The sequence below is a fragment of the Aquarana catesbeiana genome, linkage group LG05 (genome assembly GCF_042186555.1).
Source record: "Aquarana catesbeiana isolate 2022-GZ linkage group LG05, ASM4218655v1, whole genome shotgun sequence".
Lineage (NCBI taxonomy): Eukaryota > Metazoa > Chordata > Amphibia > Anura > Ranidae > Aquarana > Aquarana catesbeiana.
The window spans coordinates 24,964,894-24,982,312 of record NC_133328.1 but is presented as its reverse complement, the minus strand read 5'-3'; positions in this window follow the sequence as shown (position 1 = coordinate 24,982,312).

Sequence of the window (17,419 nt, the reverse complement as noted above, 5' to 3'; positions counted from 1 at the left end):
TCACATGCATGGTGCAATTGCTGTTTACATTTGACGCCAGACCGACGCTTGCGTTCGCCTTAGCGCGAGAGCAGGGGGGACAGGGGTGCTTTTTTTTTTTTTTTTTTTTTTTTCTTTATTATTATTATTTTTTTATCTTATTTTTAAACTGTTCCTTTCATATTTTTTTTTTTTAAATCATTTTTATTGTTATCTCAGGGAATGTAAATATCCCCTATCATAGCAATAGGTAGTGACAGGTACTCTTTTTTGCAAAAATTGGGGTCTATTAGACCCTAGATTTCTCCTCTGCCCTCAAAGCATCTGACCACACCAAGATCGGTGTGATAAAATGCTTTCCCAATTTCCCAATGGCGCTGTTTACATCCGGCGAAATCTAAGTCATAAAATGCTCGTAGCTTCCGGTTTCTTAGGCCATAGAGATGTTTGGAGCCACTCTGGTCTCTGATCAGCTCTATGGTCAGCTGGCTGAATCACCGGCTGCATTCTCAGGTTCCCTGTTGAGACAGGAGAGCCAGAGAAAAACACGGAAGACGTTGGGGGGGGGGGGCATTCCCTCCCACTGCTTGTAAAAGCAGTCTAGAGGCTAATTAGCTGCTAGGATTGCTTTTACATGAAAGCCAATCGCTGGCTGAAAAGAATGATACCAAGATGATACCTAAACCTGCAGGCATCATTCTGGTATAACCACTCAAAGTCGTGAATGGCGTACCTGAAGACAAAAAAATGGTTAACAATAAAGCACAGTAAACGGTAAGGTATAAAAAATTGCATATCTGAAAAGCAAACATGATAAAACATAACAACAATAAAACATTGCAGAATAGAATACAGTAAAAAAGAGCAGAACAATAGAGAGAGAATAGAGAGAGAGAACAATAAAACGACAACTATTTTTTTTTTATTTTATATTTTTGTTTGTGTTTTTTTTTTTTTACACTTTTTTTTGTAACTAACTTTTATAACTGTAACCGGTTCCAGGTTCGGGTCTCTCAAAATGCGATGGCATCTTGGGAGACCCTGTGAAAGTGTGCCTAGTCTGTGCAATGCTGTACCCTACGCTAATACTCAACTAGTGAATGGTAGTGTTCAAAACATTCACCAATGCAAAGACCAGGATTGTCAGGACAGGAGGGACAATAATAGCGGGTGTCACGCCTATATCCGCGTTTGCTGCAGACACGACATCTTTTTTGGGGGGGTTCGTTGGGTAGGGGTACTCGGGAGGACATAAAGAAAATGCCTCTCATGCAGCCGACTGCATTTGGTTGGGGATGTGAATGGGGGAAGTACGGGCGCTGCAGAAGCGGTGGGTTCCCAATTAGGATTGGCGAATGCAGCAGGAAGGGCACTATGGACACGACGGGCCTGTGTTTGTCTTCTTGGTGGCAGCGGGACACTACTTGTGCTTGCCACCTCACCAGCTTGAACTGCATTTATGGGACTCGCCACGTCACCAAGTGTTACTGCAGTGCTGGTTTGACTACGACCGGGGTGTACTAGGCCGCTGGTGCTTGCCAGTTCACCAAAACACTACCAAAAAAACTGTTAGAGATTGCAGGGATCAGGCCTGACTCTGCGAACGCTGCAGTTATGCGTTTAGTGTTTTGTAAGTGTCAGTGATCGATCGATACTGCACTTGGGTGGGCTGGGCTGGGCTGGGCCGGGCAGAGGGGCAAAACGCAGGTGCTAGCAGGTATCTGGGCTGATCCCGCTAACACTGCGTTTGTGGGAACCCTAAACTGCTGGGGACGCTAGTATAGATCTGATCAGATCAGATATTGATCCGATCAGATACTATACCACTAAGGGAGGTGTACGGTGTGTGCGTGGGAGTTAGCGGTACTGGCGCTAACCTGATGCTGCCTGGGGCTGGCGCTTGCCAGTTCACCAAAACGCTACCAAAAAAACTGTTAGCGATCGCAGGGATCAGGCCTGACTCTGCGAACGCTGCAGTTATGCGTTTAGTGTTTTGTAAGTGTCAGTGATCGATCGATACTGCACTTGGGTGGGCTGGGCCGGGCGGAGGGGCAAAACGCAGGTGCTAGCAGGTATCTGGGCTGATCCCGCTAACACTGCGTTTGTGGGAACCCTAAACTGCTGGGGACGCTAGTATAGATCTGATCAGATCAGATATTGATCCGATCAGATACTATACCACTAAGGGAGGTGTACGGTGTGTGCGTGGGAGTTAGCGGTACTGGCGCTAACCTGATGCTGCCTGGGGCTGGCGCTTGCCAGTTCACCAAAACGCTACCAAAAAAACTGTTAGCGATCGCAGGGATCAGGCCTGACTCTGCGAACGCTGCAGTTATGCGTTTAGTGTTTTGTAAGTGTCAGTGATCGATCGATACTGCACTTGGGTGGGCTGGGCCGGGCGGAGGGGCAAAACGCAGGTGCTAGCAGGTATCTGGGCTGATCCCGCTAACACTGCGTTTGTGGGAACCCTAAACTGCTGGGGACGCTAGTATAGATCTGATCAGATCAGATATTGATCCGATCAGATACTATACCACTAAGGGAGGTGTACGCTGCGTGCGTGGGTGTTAGCGCTAACCTGACGCTGCCTGGGGCTGGTGCTTGCCAGTTCACCAAAACGCTACCAAGAAAACTGTTAGCGATCGCAGGGATCAGGCCTGACTCTGTGAACGCTGCAGTTATGCGTTTAGTGTTTTGTAAGTGACAGTGATCGATCGATACTGCACTTGGGCTGGGCCGGGCGGAGGGGAAGAACGCAGGTGCTAGCGGGTATCTGGGCTGATCCCGCTAACACTGCGTTTTTGGGAACCCTAAACTGCTGGGGACACTAGTATAGATCTGATCGGATCAGATATTGATCCGTACAGATACTATACCACTAAGGGAGGCGTATGCTGCGTGCGTGGGTGTTAGCGGTACTGGCGCTAATCTGACGCTGCCTGGAGCGACGCATATCACCGCCGGGCGATCAGGGGGCTAAACCTTTATTAGGTAATAAACGGCGGGTCCCCTGACACTATAAAAAATAAACGAACTAACCAGCGTCACCCGTAACAGTTATACGGTGATCAGTGGTGAAAGGGTTAACTGGGGGCAATCAAGGGGTTAAAACATTTATTAGGTAGTATATGGGGGTCCCTGTCACTATAAAACGCTGACGGCGAACGTAAATATTTACGTTCCTAACTAGCGTCACCAGCGACACTAATACAGCGATCAGAAAAATGATCGCTTAGTGACACTGGTGACAGGGGGTGATCAAGGGGTTAAAACTTTATTAGGGGGGGTTAGGGGGGTACCCTAGACCTAAAGGGGGGTAATATTCACTGCCCTAACACTGTAACTGTCACAAACTGACACCAATGCAGTAATCAGAAAAAAAAAAAAAAATACTGCTTGCTGTCAGTTTGTGACGGGGGGGGTGATTGGGGGGGGATCGGGGGGCGATCGGGGGGGGATCGGGGGTGTAAAGTATGCCTGGCATGTTCTACTGTGTGTGTTTGTGTTGTGTGCACTTACATGTCATCTCCCCTCGGCGCTGGAACGGAAACTGCCGAGCCGAGGAGAGATGACATCACATCCTCTGCCTGTGTGAAACTACACACAGGCAGGGGAGGATTCCGATTGGCTGGGAGCGATCGCGAGGGGGGGGCCACGATCGGATGGTCTCCCCCTCGCCTCCCGACGCTCCCAGTCAAATGCCGACCGCCGCTGGCACCGGGGGGGGGTCCGATGGGACCCCCCGCCCGCGGGAGGCAGATCACGTACAGGTACGTGATTCTGCCTGCCCGTGCCATTCTGCCGACGTATATATACGTTAGGCGGTCGGCAAGTGGTTAGACGTAGTAGTAGTATTAGCATTTAGTATCCCCTGCTTTCTACCTTTCTTCCTTCCATTTCTTTCTCTCCTTCCTTCCTTCCCCCTTCTTCTTTTCCATTTCCTCTTCTTTCCTTTTCTCCTTCCTTTCCTTTATTTTACCTTTCTTTCTTTTTAGGATAAAAATGGGCAGGGAGATTTCCCTTTCTATTTGCATTATTCACTCTACAGTTTTTTTTCTTTCATCCCTTTTTACCTTTTCCTTCCCTAATTTCCTTCTTTTTAGACTTGTGCACAACGGAAAATTTTGTTTAGTTTCGGTTCGTTGTCAATCGTAAAATACATAATTTCGTTCTGTTATATTCGTTATGTTACGTTAATACGTTTATGGATAATTCGTTATTATTCATAGATTGTCGATATTCGTTATACTGAATCTCGAATCATATCGAATTAATTTATTATATGCGCTATAATTTCGTTTGTATTCATTGAAATTCGATATTTATGTATGTATATATATTCGTGATAATGATTTGTAGTTTGGAAAGTCGCTTGTTTATTGAATCTATTAACACTCACAATGACAATATCTCTTCTCCTCTGCTCAAATACAATACAACACCCTTCTCACTCAGTTCTCAGAAATGCACTTTGCCAGTAATCCAACCTCCAGCACAAAATTAATCAGCTGATTGGACTGTAAGATTTATGTTTCATTAGACCTTTAACGAATTACCGAATCATGTCAAATGTCAAATTCATTATATCCGCTATAATTTCTTTCATATTCGTTGAAATTCGTTATTTTTTTATTCGGACATTCGGATGCATCCGAATGTCCGAAAGATGCAAATTTCGGCCGAATTTCGATTAGTTACTTAACTAATTGCACAAGCCTAAATGGTATATGTATTATATGTATATGGCTCTACTGTATATCGAAAGGTTAGACACGATAGTCCAATCCTTTGGCCCAACCAGCAGTTTCTTTACAAGATGGAAATATTTGATGGGACGAACGCTCTCAACTTTGGAGATCACACAACTCATGACACCGTTTCGATACACTGACTGGTACCACAAAGCAACCCTCTCAAACTCTTTGGACAGATTGAAACTCCACTAAAACATCTTCTTCCTCTTAATTCAAAAACAATTACATTTAATAACTGACAGTTTTAAATTAAAGAGACTATTTTGCATTTCTTTTTCTCCTGGGCAAACTAAACTATGCTTCCTTAGATTTATTTGATTTGATTTTAATTTGATTGTTTTTTTTTGTTTTTTGTTTTTCTCGCTTATTTGATGTAATTTTTCATGTGGCTCTTATGAGCATCCTGCTATATATGCTTTACTAAAGCAATCTTAATACTATGATGCATTACCTTATTCTTCCACGCTTCAAGACTAAACACAGGAATAGCTCCAAAATCAGATATTATTTCAATACCCAGACCTTTTGAAAAAAGGAACATATACAGTATTTCACAAAAGTAAGTACACCCCTCACATTTTTGTAAATATTTTATTATATATTTTCATGTGACAACACTGAAGAAATGACACTTTGCTACAATGTAAAGTAGTGAGTGTACAGCTTGTATAACAGTGTAAATTTGCTGTCCCCTCAAAATAACTCAACACACAGCCATTAATGTCTAAACTGCTGGCAACAAAAGTGAGTACACCCCTAAGTGAAATGTCCAAATTGGGCCCAATTAGCAATTTTCCCTCCCCGGTGTCATGTAACTCATTAGTGTTACAAGGTCTCAGCTGTGAATGGGGAGTAGGTGTGTTAAATTTGGTGTTATTGCTCTCACTCTCTCATACTGGTCACTGGAAGTTCAACATGGCACCTCATGGCAAAGAACTCTCTGAGGATCTGAAAAAAAGAATTGTTGCTCTACATAAAGATGGCCGAGGCTATAAGAAGATTGCCAAGACCCTGAAACTGCATAGAATGCATTAAGATAAAAAAACTTCTGCCTTTTGAACCACTTTAAAGATAAAAAAGGCTTAATTTTCATGATATTGTCTTGCAACAATGATTTTTTTTCCCGCTATTCATAGGCAATAAAACTCATACAAAACCAAACAAAACAAAACACACTTTTCCTTTTTTGAGCAGTGTTAGTTTAAAAATAAAGAGTGCTATGGGACATGTAATTTGTCCTGTTTAACCACTTGCCGCCCGCCCGCCCACCCTAAAATGACTGCTGGGCGGTGCGGCTCTCATTCTGGGTGGACGTCATATGAAGGACTCCCAGAACGACCGCTCTCACGTGTCCCCGCTGCTAGGACACGGTGCGACCCCTATCTGTGTAAAGAGCCTTAGCTCTTTAACCATGTGATCGGCTGTGTCCAATCACAGCCGGTCACATGTAAACACGGAGATGCCGGTAATCGGCACTCCTCGCCTCACACTGTCAAAGACTGAGGAGAGAAGAGCCGATCAGCGGCATCTCCTCACAGGGGACAGCTAGGTATGTAATCAGGGCACTGATCATCAGTGCCCTGATTACAATTAAGTGCCCACCAGTGCCAGCCATGATTGCCCACCACTGCCAGCAATCAGTGCCAACCAGTGCCCACGATTGCCACCAATCTGTGCCCACAAGTGCCAGCAATTAGTGGCCATTAGTGATGCCAGTCAGTGCTGGCTATCAGTGCTGCCCATCAATGCTCATCACTGCTGCCCATCAATGCCACCCATCAATACCCATCACTGCCCATCAGTGCCGCCCATCAGTGCCGCCTATCCGTGCTGCCTATCTGTGCCCACCAGTACTGCCTATTGGTGCCCACCATGGCCACCTATCTGTGCCCACCAGTGCCACTTATCTTTGTCCAGTGCCCGCCAGTGCCACCCATCAGTGCTACCTATCAGTGCTCAGCAGTGCCACATATCAGTGCCACCTATCAGTGCCCATAAGTGCGGCATATCCGTGCCCCCTCTTCAGTGCCACCTAATCAGTGCCTATAAGTGCTGCCTCATGAGTGCCCATAAGTGCCACCTCATTAGTGCCCATCAGTGCAGCCTATCAGTGCCCATCAGTGAAGGAGAAAAATTACTTATTTACAAAATTTACTGACAGAAACTAAAAAAAACTTTTTTTTTTCAAACTGTTTGGTCTCTTTTTTTTTTTGGAAAAAATAAAAAACCCAGGAGTGATTAATCACTTCCCGACTGGTGCACGCCGATGTACGTCGGCAGAATGGCACGGCTGGGCAAATGGGCGTACCCGTACATCCCTTTGAATTTGCTGCGTGCCATTGCTTGCGCGCCACCGGCGGGGAGCTCCGTGAGTCGGGTCGCGGGTCCCACGGACTCGATCGCCGCGGGGATACCTGCGATCGCCTCACGGAGAGGACAAGCGGGGAGATGCTAATGTAAAAAAGCATCTCCTCGTTCTGCCTAGTGACAGTGTCACTGATCTACTGCTCTCTGTGATTGGGAGCAGAGATCAGTGACGTGTCACGCGTAGCCACGCCCTCCCCACAGTTAGTAACACGCCCCAGGACATACTTAACCCCTCCCTAGCCCCCTAGTGGTTAACCCCTTCACTGCCAGTGTCATTTACACAGGAATCAGTGCATTTGTATAGCACTGATTGCTGTATAAATGACAATGGTCCCAAAAATGTGTCAAAAATGTCCGATGTATCCGCCATAATGTCGCAGTCACAATAAAAATCGCTATCCGCCATTACAAGTAAAAAAAAAAATTAATAATAAAAATGCCATAAAACTATCCCCAATTTTTTAAACGCTATAACTTTTGCGCAAACCAATCAATAAACGCTTTTTGCGATTTTTTTTTACCAAAAATATGTAGAAGAATACATATCGGCCTAAACTGAGGAAAAAAATGTTTTTTTACTTCTTTTTTGGGGATATTTATTATAGCAAAAATTAAAAAATAATGCTTTTTTTTTTAATTGTTATTTTTTTGTTTAAAGCGCAAAAAAAAACAAAACGCAGAGGCGATCAAATACCACCAAAAAAAAGGACGTCAATTTTGTTTGGGAGCCACGTCGTAGGACCGCGCAATTGTCAGTTAAAGCGATGCCGTGCCGAATCGCAACAAGTGCTCTGGTCAGGAAGGGGATAAATTCTTCCGGGGCTGAAGCGGTTAAATACCACCAAAAGAAAGCTCTATTTGTGTGAAGAAAATGAAAACAATTTCACATGGTTACACTTTTGTATGACCGCGCAATTGTCATTCAAAGTATGGCAGCGCTGAAAGCTGAAAAATGGCCTGGGCAGGAAGGTGGTTAAGTGCCCGGTATTGAAGTGGTTAAAATTACACTAAAATTAGGATTAGGAGCATTGCAAAGTTATTTATAAATGAAACAAAGTTGTTTTTTTCTCTTTTTCATTTTGCCCTTTTTTAACTATTTTAGGTCCGCGCTGTAGCAGTTTTACTTATACAGGGAGGCACCTGTGCAATGGATCACACATTTATATATGCTTCACAACTCACTACATGTTAAAGGATGTCTGCTATCTTTGGCCTTGAAGGGCCTCTTTAGACTGGACAAGGCCGGAGACCTTGCTACATATATATATATATATATATATATATATATATATATATATATATATATATATATATATATATATACCTGATCTGGCACCGTGATCCGGCGTGATTACACACAGCGGAAGCTGATCGGCGAGTGTACTGTACCCGATGTCCGCCGGCACCCGCCGATCATCAGGCAGAGCGACAGAATTGAAATCTCCCTATGTAAACAAGGCAGATTGTGGGTATTTCTACTGTCCTGGTGCTCCAGGGTCTCCAAAAATGTGATAGGTAGTCAGGAAATTAGATGTGTAATTTATGCCCCTGGAAAGCCTAAAGGTGCTCCTTGCATTTTGGGTCCCTCTATGTTAATAGGCTGCCAAAAAGACTCACATATGTGTTATCCCCATACTTAGGAGTAGCTATACTGCTACTGTATAAGTCGCTGATCGTGGCCATTACTAGAAAAAAATAATATAAAAATATCCCATAGTTTGTAGGCGTTATTACTTTTGCGCAAACCAATCAATATACACTTATTGCAATTTTTTTTCTACCAAAAATAAGCAGCAGAAACATATTGGCCTAAATTTATGAAGAAATTCGATTTTTTTTTTTTTTCAATTTTTATTGAAGATTTATGTATTTTTTTAAAAATGACCTTTTTTGTTTATAGCGCAAAAAATAAAAACTGCAGAGGTGATCAAATACCACCAAAAGAAAGCTCTATTTGTGGGAAAAAAAGGATATCAATGTGTACAGCGTTGCATGACCACGTAAATGTCATTTAAAATAACGCAGTGTCGTATCGCACAAAATAGCCTAGTCATGAAAAGGGGTTAATCTTCCAAAGATCAAGTGGTTAAATAAAATGTGTACACTTATTTATGTTTATTTGTATTTACTGATTTACTTCCCCAGGTAAATATGTAAACATATTACCAAACAACGCAAAAAACAAAAAAGCCAGCCAGGGCTCCCTTTCAGTTTAACCACTTGATGATCGGCATGTTAAACTCCCTTCCTGTCCAAGCTTTTTTTCAGTTTTCAGTGCTGTGATACTTTTAATTACTCAGTTATGCAACACTGTACCCCACTAAACTGTATATAATTTGTTTGAGACAGCTATAGCTTTCTTTTAGTGATATTTAACCATCAATGATTTTTTTTATTTTTGTTACATAAAGGGAAAAAGACTGACAATTTGGAAAAAAAATAAAAACTTTTTTGTCTTAGTTACTGCTATAAAACGTTAAAAATAAATAATCTTTCTTCCAAAATATTTAGGTGAAAATATATTCTGCTACAATTGTTTGGTGAAAATAACCCAAATCAGCATTTATTATTTAGTCTGTGTGAAGGTTTTTAGAGTCTACAATCTAAGGTTTCTACATATTTGAACTGTATCACCTCTGATGTACTGACGCCTATCTCATTTCTGGAGGCCCTAAAATACCAGGACAGTACAAGCCCCCCCCCCCCCAAATGACCACTTTTTTTGGAAAGTAGGTAGTCCACGGTATTTCGTAAAAGGCATGGTAAGTTTTTTGATGTTGCAATTTTTTTGACACAATTTTCTGGAAAATGAAGAAAGTAAAAAAAAAAAAAAATGTTTTTTTCACAAAGTTGTCATCATCCTACTGAAAGAAGCCACTGCATCAGGGAATACTGTTTCCATAAAGGGGTGTATTTGGCTAACAACAATGTTTAGGTAGGTGGTACTTGTCAAAGTAACATCCACATGCATGGCAGGATCCAAGGTTTCCCAGGAGAACATTGCCCAAAGCATCACACTCCGCTGGCTTCCCTTCTTTCCATACTGCATCCTGGTGCCATCACTTCCCCAGGTAAACTACTCACACTCACCTTGCCATCCACATGATGTAATCAGACCAGGCCACCTTCTTTCCATTGCTTCACTTCTGATGCACCCTGACCAATCCGGTCTGCAGGTACACAGACCCATTCACAACACACTTTGATGCCCATTTTTTCTGCTTTTAACACATCAACTTCAGAAACAACATGTTTACTTGTTGCCTAATATATCCCACCCACTTTCAGATGCCATTGTAGAATGATAATCAATGTTATTTAATTAACCTGTGAGGCAGTCATAAAGTTATGGCTGATCGCTGAAGGTGAGACTCTTTTGCAGCCTAGCTGCATAATGAGGCCCAGAATCCAAAGAGTAACTTCAATCTTTCAAGGGGCATAAATTATGCATCTAATTTCCTGACTACCTATCACAAGTTTGGAGGCCCTGGAGCGCCAGGACAATAGAAACACCCACAAAATGACAACATTTTGGAGAGTAAACACCCCAAAGCATTTTTAAGAGGCATAGTGAATCTTTTGAAGATTTCATTTTTCTGCCACAAGCTTTTGGAAAATCTAGAAAGAAAGTTAAAATTAAATTTTTTACACAACGCTGTAAATGAATTATTAAAGAAATAATATTCAGTATTTTGATTATTTCATTTCTTGCTAAAAGTTTTTGGAAAATGAAGAAAGAAAATGTTTTTTTTTTTTTTCAAGCCACTGTGTGTGCAGTACAGCATTTGGCCAGAGGTGTGGGGGCTCCGGTGACACTCAGAGCCGCTCGGATGCACTCGGAGCCACTCGGAAACACTCAGTTTCCAAGCCTCTCCGAGTATTTTCGAGTATTTTCGAGTGCATCCGAGCGGTTTCCGAATGTTTCCAAGTGTCTCTGGCGCCCCCCCCACCTCTGGCCACATGCATGCAATAGAAGTCACAGTGGAACGAATTATCTGAGTTTCCATTGATTTCTATGGGGAAACTTGCTTTGATATACGAATGCTTTGGATTACAAGCATTCTTCTGGAACGAATTATGCTCATAGTCCAAGGTACCACTGTACCTAAATTACACCCCAAACACATTCTGCTACTCCCTCTAAGTATGGTAATAACACATATGTGAGACTTTTTGGCAACCTATTAACATAGTGGGACCCAAAATTCAAGGAGCACCTTTAGGCTTTCCAGGGGCATAAATTACACATCTAATTTCCTGACTACCTATCACATTTTTGGAGACCCTGGAGCACCAGGACAGTAGAAATACTGACAAAATGACCACATTTTTTAAAGCAAACACCCCAATGTATTTTTAAGAGGCACAGTGAGTCTTTTGAAAATTATATTTTTTGCCACAGGTTTTTGGCAGAAAGAAGGTGAAAATGTATTTTTTACACAAAGTTGTTAATGTAATAAGAATTTTCTCACACACAGCATGGACATATTTAGAATTTCACCCCAAATTTCACTGCTGCTGACTGCACTGGTCTGGTGACCCTGGGAGTGATTTGGTAGTTATCAGGGACACTGTTGCCAACTTACACTGGTCTCATGACACTGCACAAGTGTGTTGGTGATCAGATACACTGTTGCTGGCTTGCAATGGTCTGATGGCATTAGCACTGGTGTGTTATGACCAGGGACACTGTTGCTGGCTTACACCAGCCTGGTGACACTGAGACTGATATGGCAAGGTTCAGGAACACTGTTGATGGTTTATATTGGTCTGGTGACACTGGGACTGGTTTGGTGTTGATCAGGAACACTGTTTCTGGCTACACTGGTCTGGTGACAATGTGACTGGAATGGCGGTGGTCAGGGACACACTGGCTTCACTGGTGAGGTGACATTGTACTGCTGTGGCTTGTGATCAGAGATACTGGCTGGCTGCACTGGCATACGTGGTCATCAGAGCAGTCAGCCAGCGTCTCTGATTGCCATAGCAGTACAATATCACTATAGTGACAATGCACTGCTCTAGTGACTGTGATTATTTTATTGTTTTCTTGAGGTTTTTTTACGCTCTGAGTGTTTACTACAGTGCTAATCACTGCAGTAAACACTCTGTTTCCTCCCGCAGCCAATCGCTGTGATTGGGCAATGAAATTGACACTGTATGCCACAGCATGCCCTAGAGCAGTGATAGCAAACCTTGGCACCCCAGATGTTTTGAAACTACATTTCCCATGATGCTCAACCATACTGCATGGGAAATGTAGTTCCAAAACATCTGGGGTGCCAAGGTTCACCATCACTGCCCTAGAGGCAGCAGGAGGAAGTTTTAATATGCCTTTTCACATCCAGAAAGCCACTGCCTGGCTGTTTTTATAAAGTGGCCGGACAGCAAGCAGATAAAGGATTTCATCCAAAACCTCATTTAGAAGCTTTTAAAAGCTTTCACAGCCTGCGAAATCTCCGTCCTGAGTAGAATTGTTTTGTATTGTATATGATAATGATTAGGGTTGCACTGATACCAGTATTAGTGCAGATACTAAGCATTTGTACGAGTATTGGTATTGCAAATGCTCCGATACCGGAAACTATATTTTCTGGTTCGGTTCTTTCAGCTGTCAGTGGGATTCAGCCACTGACAGCTGAAATGTAAAAAAAAAAAAAAAAAAAAGCCAGCAATTATCGGTCGTTAACCACTTCAATACGGGGCATTTTCGCACCTTCCTGCCCAGGCCAATTTTCAAATGACGCTGTCACTTTTTAAATGACAATTGCGCGGTCATGCTACACTGTACCCAAACTAAATTTTTATCATCTTGTTCCCACAAATAGAACTTTCTTTTGGTGGTATTTGATCACCTCTGTGTTTTTAATTTTTTGCTTAAACGAATAAAAAAAGACTGAAACTTTAAAAAAAAAAAAGTTTTTCTTTGTTTTTGTTATAAAATTTTGTAAATAAGTAAGTTTTCTCCACTGATGGGCACTGATAAGCTGCACTGATGGGCACTGATAAGCTGCACTGATGGGCACTGATAAGGCGGCACCGATGAGATGGCACTGATGAGGTGGCACTGACGATGGGCACTGATAGGTGGCACAGATAGGCAGCACTGATAGGTGGCACTGATATGCGGCACTGATGGGCATTGATAGGTGGCACTGATGGGCACTCGTAGGTGGCACTGGTGGGCACTGATAGGTGACACCGATGGGCACTGAAAGGTTGCACTGATGGGTACTTGCGGGTGGCACTGATAGACAGCACTGCTGGGCACTGATAGGTGGCACTGATGGGCACTGAAAGGCGGCACTGATGGCTGGCACTGATAGATTTTAACTGATAGGCATCACTGGTGGCACTGGCAGGCATTTTGATTTGGCACTGATTGGCATTTCCCTGGTGGTCTAGGGTGGCATACCTGGTGGTCCAGTGTGGTGGCCATCCCCGGTGGTCTGGTGGCATCCCTGGTGGTCCTGGGTGGGCATCCGCGGGGGGGCTGCACTGATAAACAATTATCACAGACCCCCACTGTCAGGAGAGCAGCCGATCGGCTCTCCTCTACTCACGTCTGTCAGACGCGAGTGAGAAAAAGCCAATCAATGGCTCTTCCTATTTACATCATGATCAGCCATGATTGGACATGGCTGATCACGTGGTAAAGAGTCTCTGTCAGAGGCTCTTTACCGAGATCGGAGTTGCGGTGTGTCAGACTGACACGCCGCAACAACGTCCGCCGCGATGCGCGCCCCCGGGGGCGTGCAGCGGCTTGATATCCTGAAAGACATCCTCTTTTGGGAAAAAAAGGACATAAATTTTATTTGGGTACAGCGTCGCGCGACTGCGCAATTGTCAGTTAAAATAACAAAGTTCTGTATTGCAAAAAATGGTCATGAAGGGGGATGAATCTTCCAGAGGTCAAGTGGTTAAGGAGTGGGGCTGCCCCGTCCTTAACAACCGATGACTTATTTGGCTGTCAGTGGGGTTCCCTGGCAAATGGAGCTGTCAAAAAAAAAAAAAAAACAAACAAAAACAAAAAAAAAAAAAACGCTGGGCAATGTTTATCGACAACATAGTTTCTTTTTGTACAGTATCTTTCTGTTTATTCGTCTACAGATCAAAGGGATGAAGTTTGATGTGCGGATGAAGTCAAGTTAAAGCAACCTGTAAAGTTAAAGATTTTTTTCTTTTTTTAATAAATGTTCCTCTGTTTAAGCCCTTATTAACCTTTAATTTACTAAAATCAGCCTTAATTAACTCCTTATTCTCCTTCTCCATTAAATTACTATTTGCCTGATAATTTTTTTTCACTTATATTTTATAAACTAATAATTAAAACATTTTTGGTTTGCTTTGTTAATTATTATTTTTACACCTTTAACGTATATTTACACGCTTCACATGGAAAAAAAGCACAAAATTAAGAAAAAAAGTGTATTTCAATTGTAAATAATTTTTCAATGCTTTGTACTATTGCTGACAGCTGAAGTGTAAACAAAACAGTTGCGGTAGGTATCAGTAATTGGTATTGATGAGTACTATAAAAAAATCGGTACTCGTATTCGTTGTATGGTATTGTCGCATCCCTAATAATAATAATATGCAACGTACAAACAATTTTGTGCTTATTATACAAGTATGCTATTCTGCAGATCTACCAAAAGAGGGCGACAGTTTACATACTGTACATAAAAAAAATACAATTATGTGTTTTAAATTCATATTTAGGAAAAATATGTCTTCAATTTATTTTTTTTTTAATCTGTAGCAAAGAAAGTTTTGCCATTGTAAAAATCAGCCATAATTACCCAAGAATTAACAAAGAAGTAAATGCTAACGTGTTACTTCTATCCAACCTGGATGTGCCAAGACCTGATCGATCCGCGACAACACAATCCAATACCCTTGAAAAGTCACAGGCCCGGCCGTGAAATGTTTGGCTTGTGGTCTGTTTGTTGATTTTCCTTAAGTAACACATGAAATGGCTTATGGCTCTGAACTATTTCTCCTCCTTCCGCGCTACCAGGCGGTTCGCTAAGCGATTAACGAGCCACATGTGTCTGATCTGCAGAGCGCATAATGCTCCCTTCCTAATTTATTGGGTAAATTTAATGCGTTGCTGGTTAAGTACAGGAATAAGGTGCAATTATCAAATATTTTAAAACTCTTCTTATAGCTCTGCAGATGCGTCGCCCTCTGCTAATGTACACATAATCCCAATAAATCGATAGGAAGTTAGGTCGGGTTTTGAAAAGTGCCTCTGATGAAGAAATATAGGAAAATAATGTCTTGGCATACCGGCTTATACAGGCCAAACCTGGTTACTAAACAAAAAAGTTTAAAAATTGGGTAAAATGTTTCAAAAACTGAAGTATATGCCTATAGATGAAATAGAAATAAAAATGCTTGGGGAAATATGTGGCAGCCATTGCTTACCTCCTTCTGAAAATGTTAGTTTCCGTAGCTGTGTGTGGCCAGCCTCCCAGCACTGGTTTAATACAAACCACAGTCAAAAAAAAGAAAAAGAAAAAAGTGTATATATATATATATATATATATACTGTATAAATATACACACACACACACACAATTGTTATTTTTTTATTAGTATTATTATTATTTTTATATATATATATATATATATATATATATACAGTGGGGATGGAAAGTAATCAGACCCCCTTAAATTTTTCACTTTGTTATATTGCAGCCATTTGCTAAAATCATTTAAGTTCATTTTTTTTCCTCATTAATGTACACACAGCACCCCATATTGACAGAAAAACACAGAATTGTTGACATTTTTGCAGATTTATTAAAAAAGAAAAACTGAACTATCACATGGTCCTAAGTATTCAGACCCTTTGCTCAGTATTTAGTAGAAGCCCCTTTCGATCTAACATAGCCATGAGTCTTTTTGGGAAAGATGCAACAAGTTTTTCACACCTGGATTTGGGGATCCTCTGCCATTCCTCCTTGCAGATCCTCTCCAGTTCTGTCAAGTTGGATGGTAAACATTGGTGGACAGCCATTTTTAGGTCTCTCCAGAGATGCTCAATTGGGTTTAAGTCAATGGCTGGGCCATTCAAGAACAGTCACGGAGTTGTTGTGAAGCCACTCCTTCATTATTTTAGCTGTGTGCTTAGGGTCATTGTCTTGTTGGAAGGTAAACCTTCGGCCCAGTCTGAGGTCCTGAGCACTCTGGAGAAGGTTTTCGTCCTGGATATTCCTGTACTTGGCCACATTCATCTTTCACTCGATTGCAACCAGTCGTCCTGTCCCTGCAGCTGAAAAACACCCCTACAGCATGATGCTGCCACCACCATGCTTCACTTTTGGGACTGTATTGGACAGGTGATGAGCAGTGCCTGGTTTTCTCCACACATACCGCTTAGAATTAAGGCCAAAAAGTTCTATCTTGGTCTCATCAGACCAAAGAATCTTATTTCTCACCATCTTGGAGTCCTTCAGGTGTTTTTTTTAGCAAACTCCATGCGGGCTTTCATGTGTCTTGCATTGAGTAGAGGATTCTGTCTGGCCACTCTGACATAAAGCCCAGACTGGTGGAGGGCTGCAGTGATGGTTGACTTTCTACAACTTTCTCTCATCTCCCGACTGCATCTCTGGAGCTCAGCCACAGTGATCTTTGGGTTCTTCTTTACCTCTCTCGCCAAGGCTCTTTTCCCCCGATAGCTCAGTTTGGCCGGACGGCCAGCTCTAGGAAGGGTTCTGGTTGTCCCAAATGTCTTCCATTTAAGGATTATGGAGGCCACTGTGCTCTTAGGAACCTTAAGTGCAGAAGAAATTTTTTTTGTAACCTTGGCCAGATCTGTGCCTTGCCAGAATTCTGTCTCTGAGCTCTTCAGGCAGTTCCTTTGACCTCATGATTCTCATTTGCTTTGACATGCATTGTGAGCTGTAAGGTCTTATATAGACAGGTGTGTGGCTTTCCTAATCAAGTTCAATCAGTATAATCAAACACAGCTGGACTCAAATGAAGGTGTAGAATCATCTCACGGATGATCAGAAGAAATAGACAGCACCTTAAAGTTAAATATATGAGTGTCACAGCAAAGGGTCTGAATACTTAGGACCATGTGATATTTCAGTTTTTCTTTTTGAATAAATCTGCAAAAATGTCAACAATTCTGTGTTTTTCTATCAATATGGGGTGCTGTGTGTATATATATATATATATATATCAGGGGCGGATCCGGGGGGGGGACAACGGGGCAATTGTACCCTCTGAGAATGCTGGTGAGAGGGCAGGCAGCTGGGTCCGCGGGAGAGAGAGAGCGGACGGCCGGGCGGGTGACAGTCTGAGAC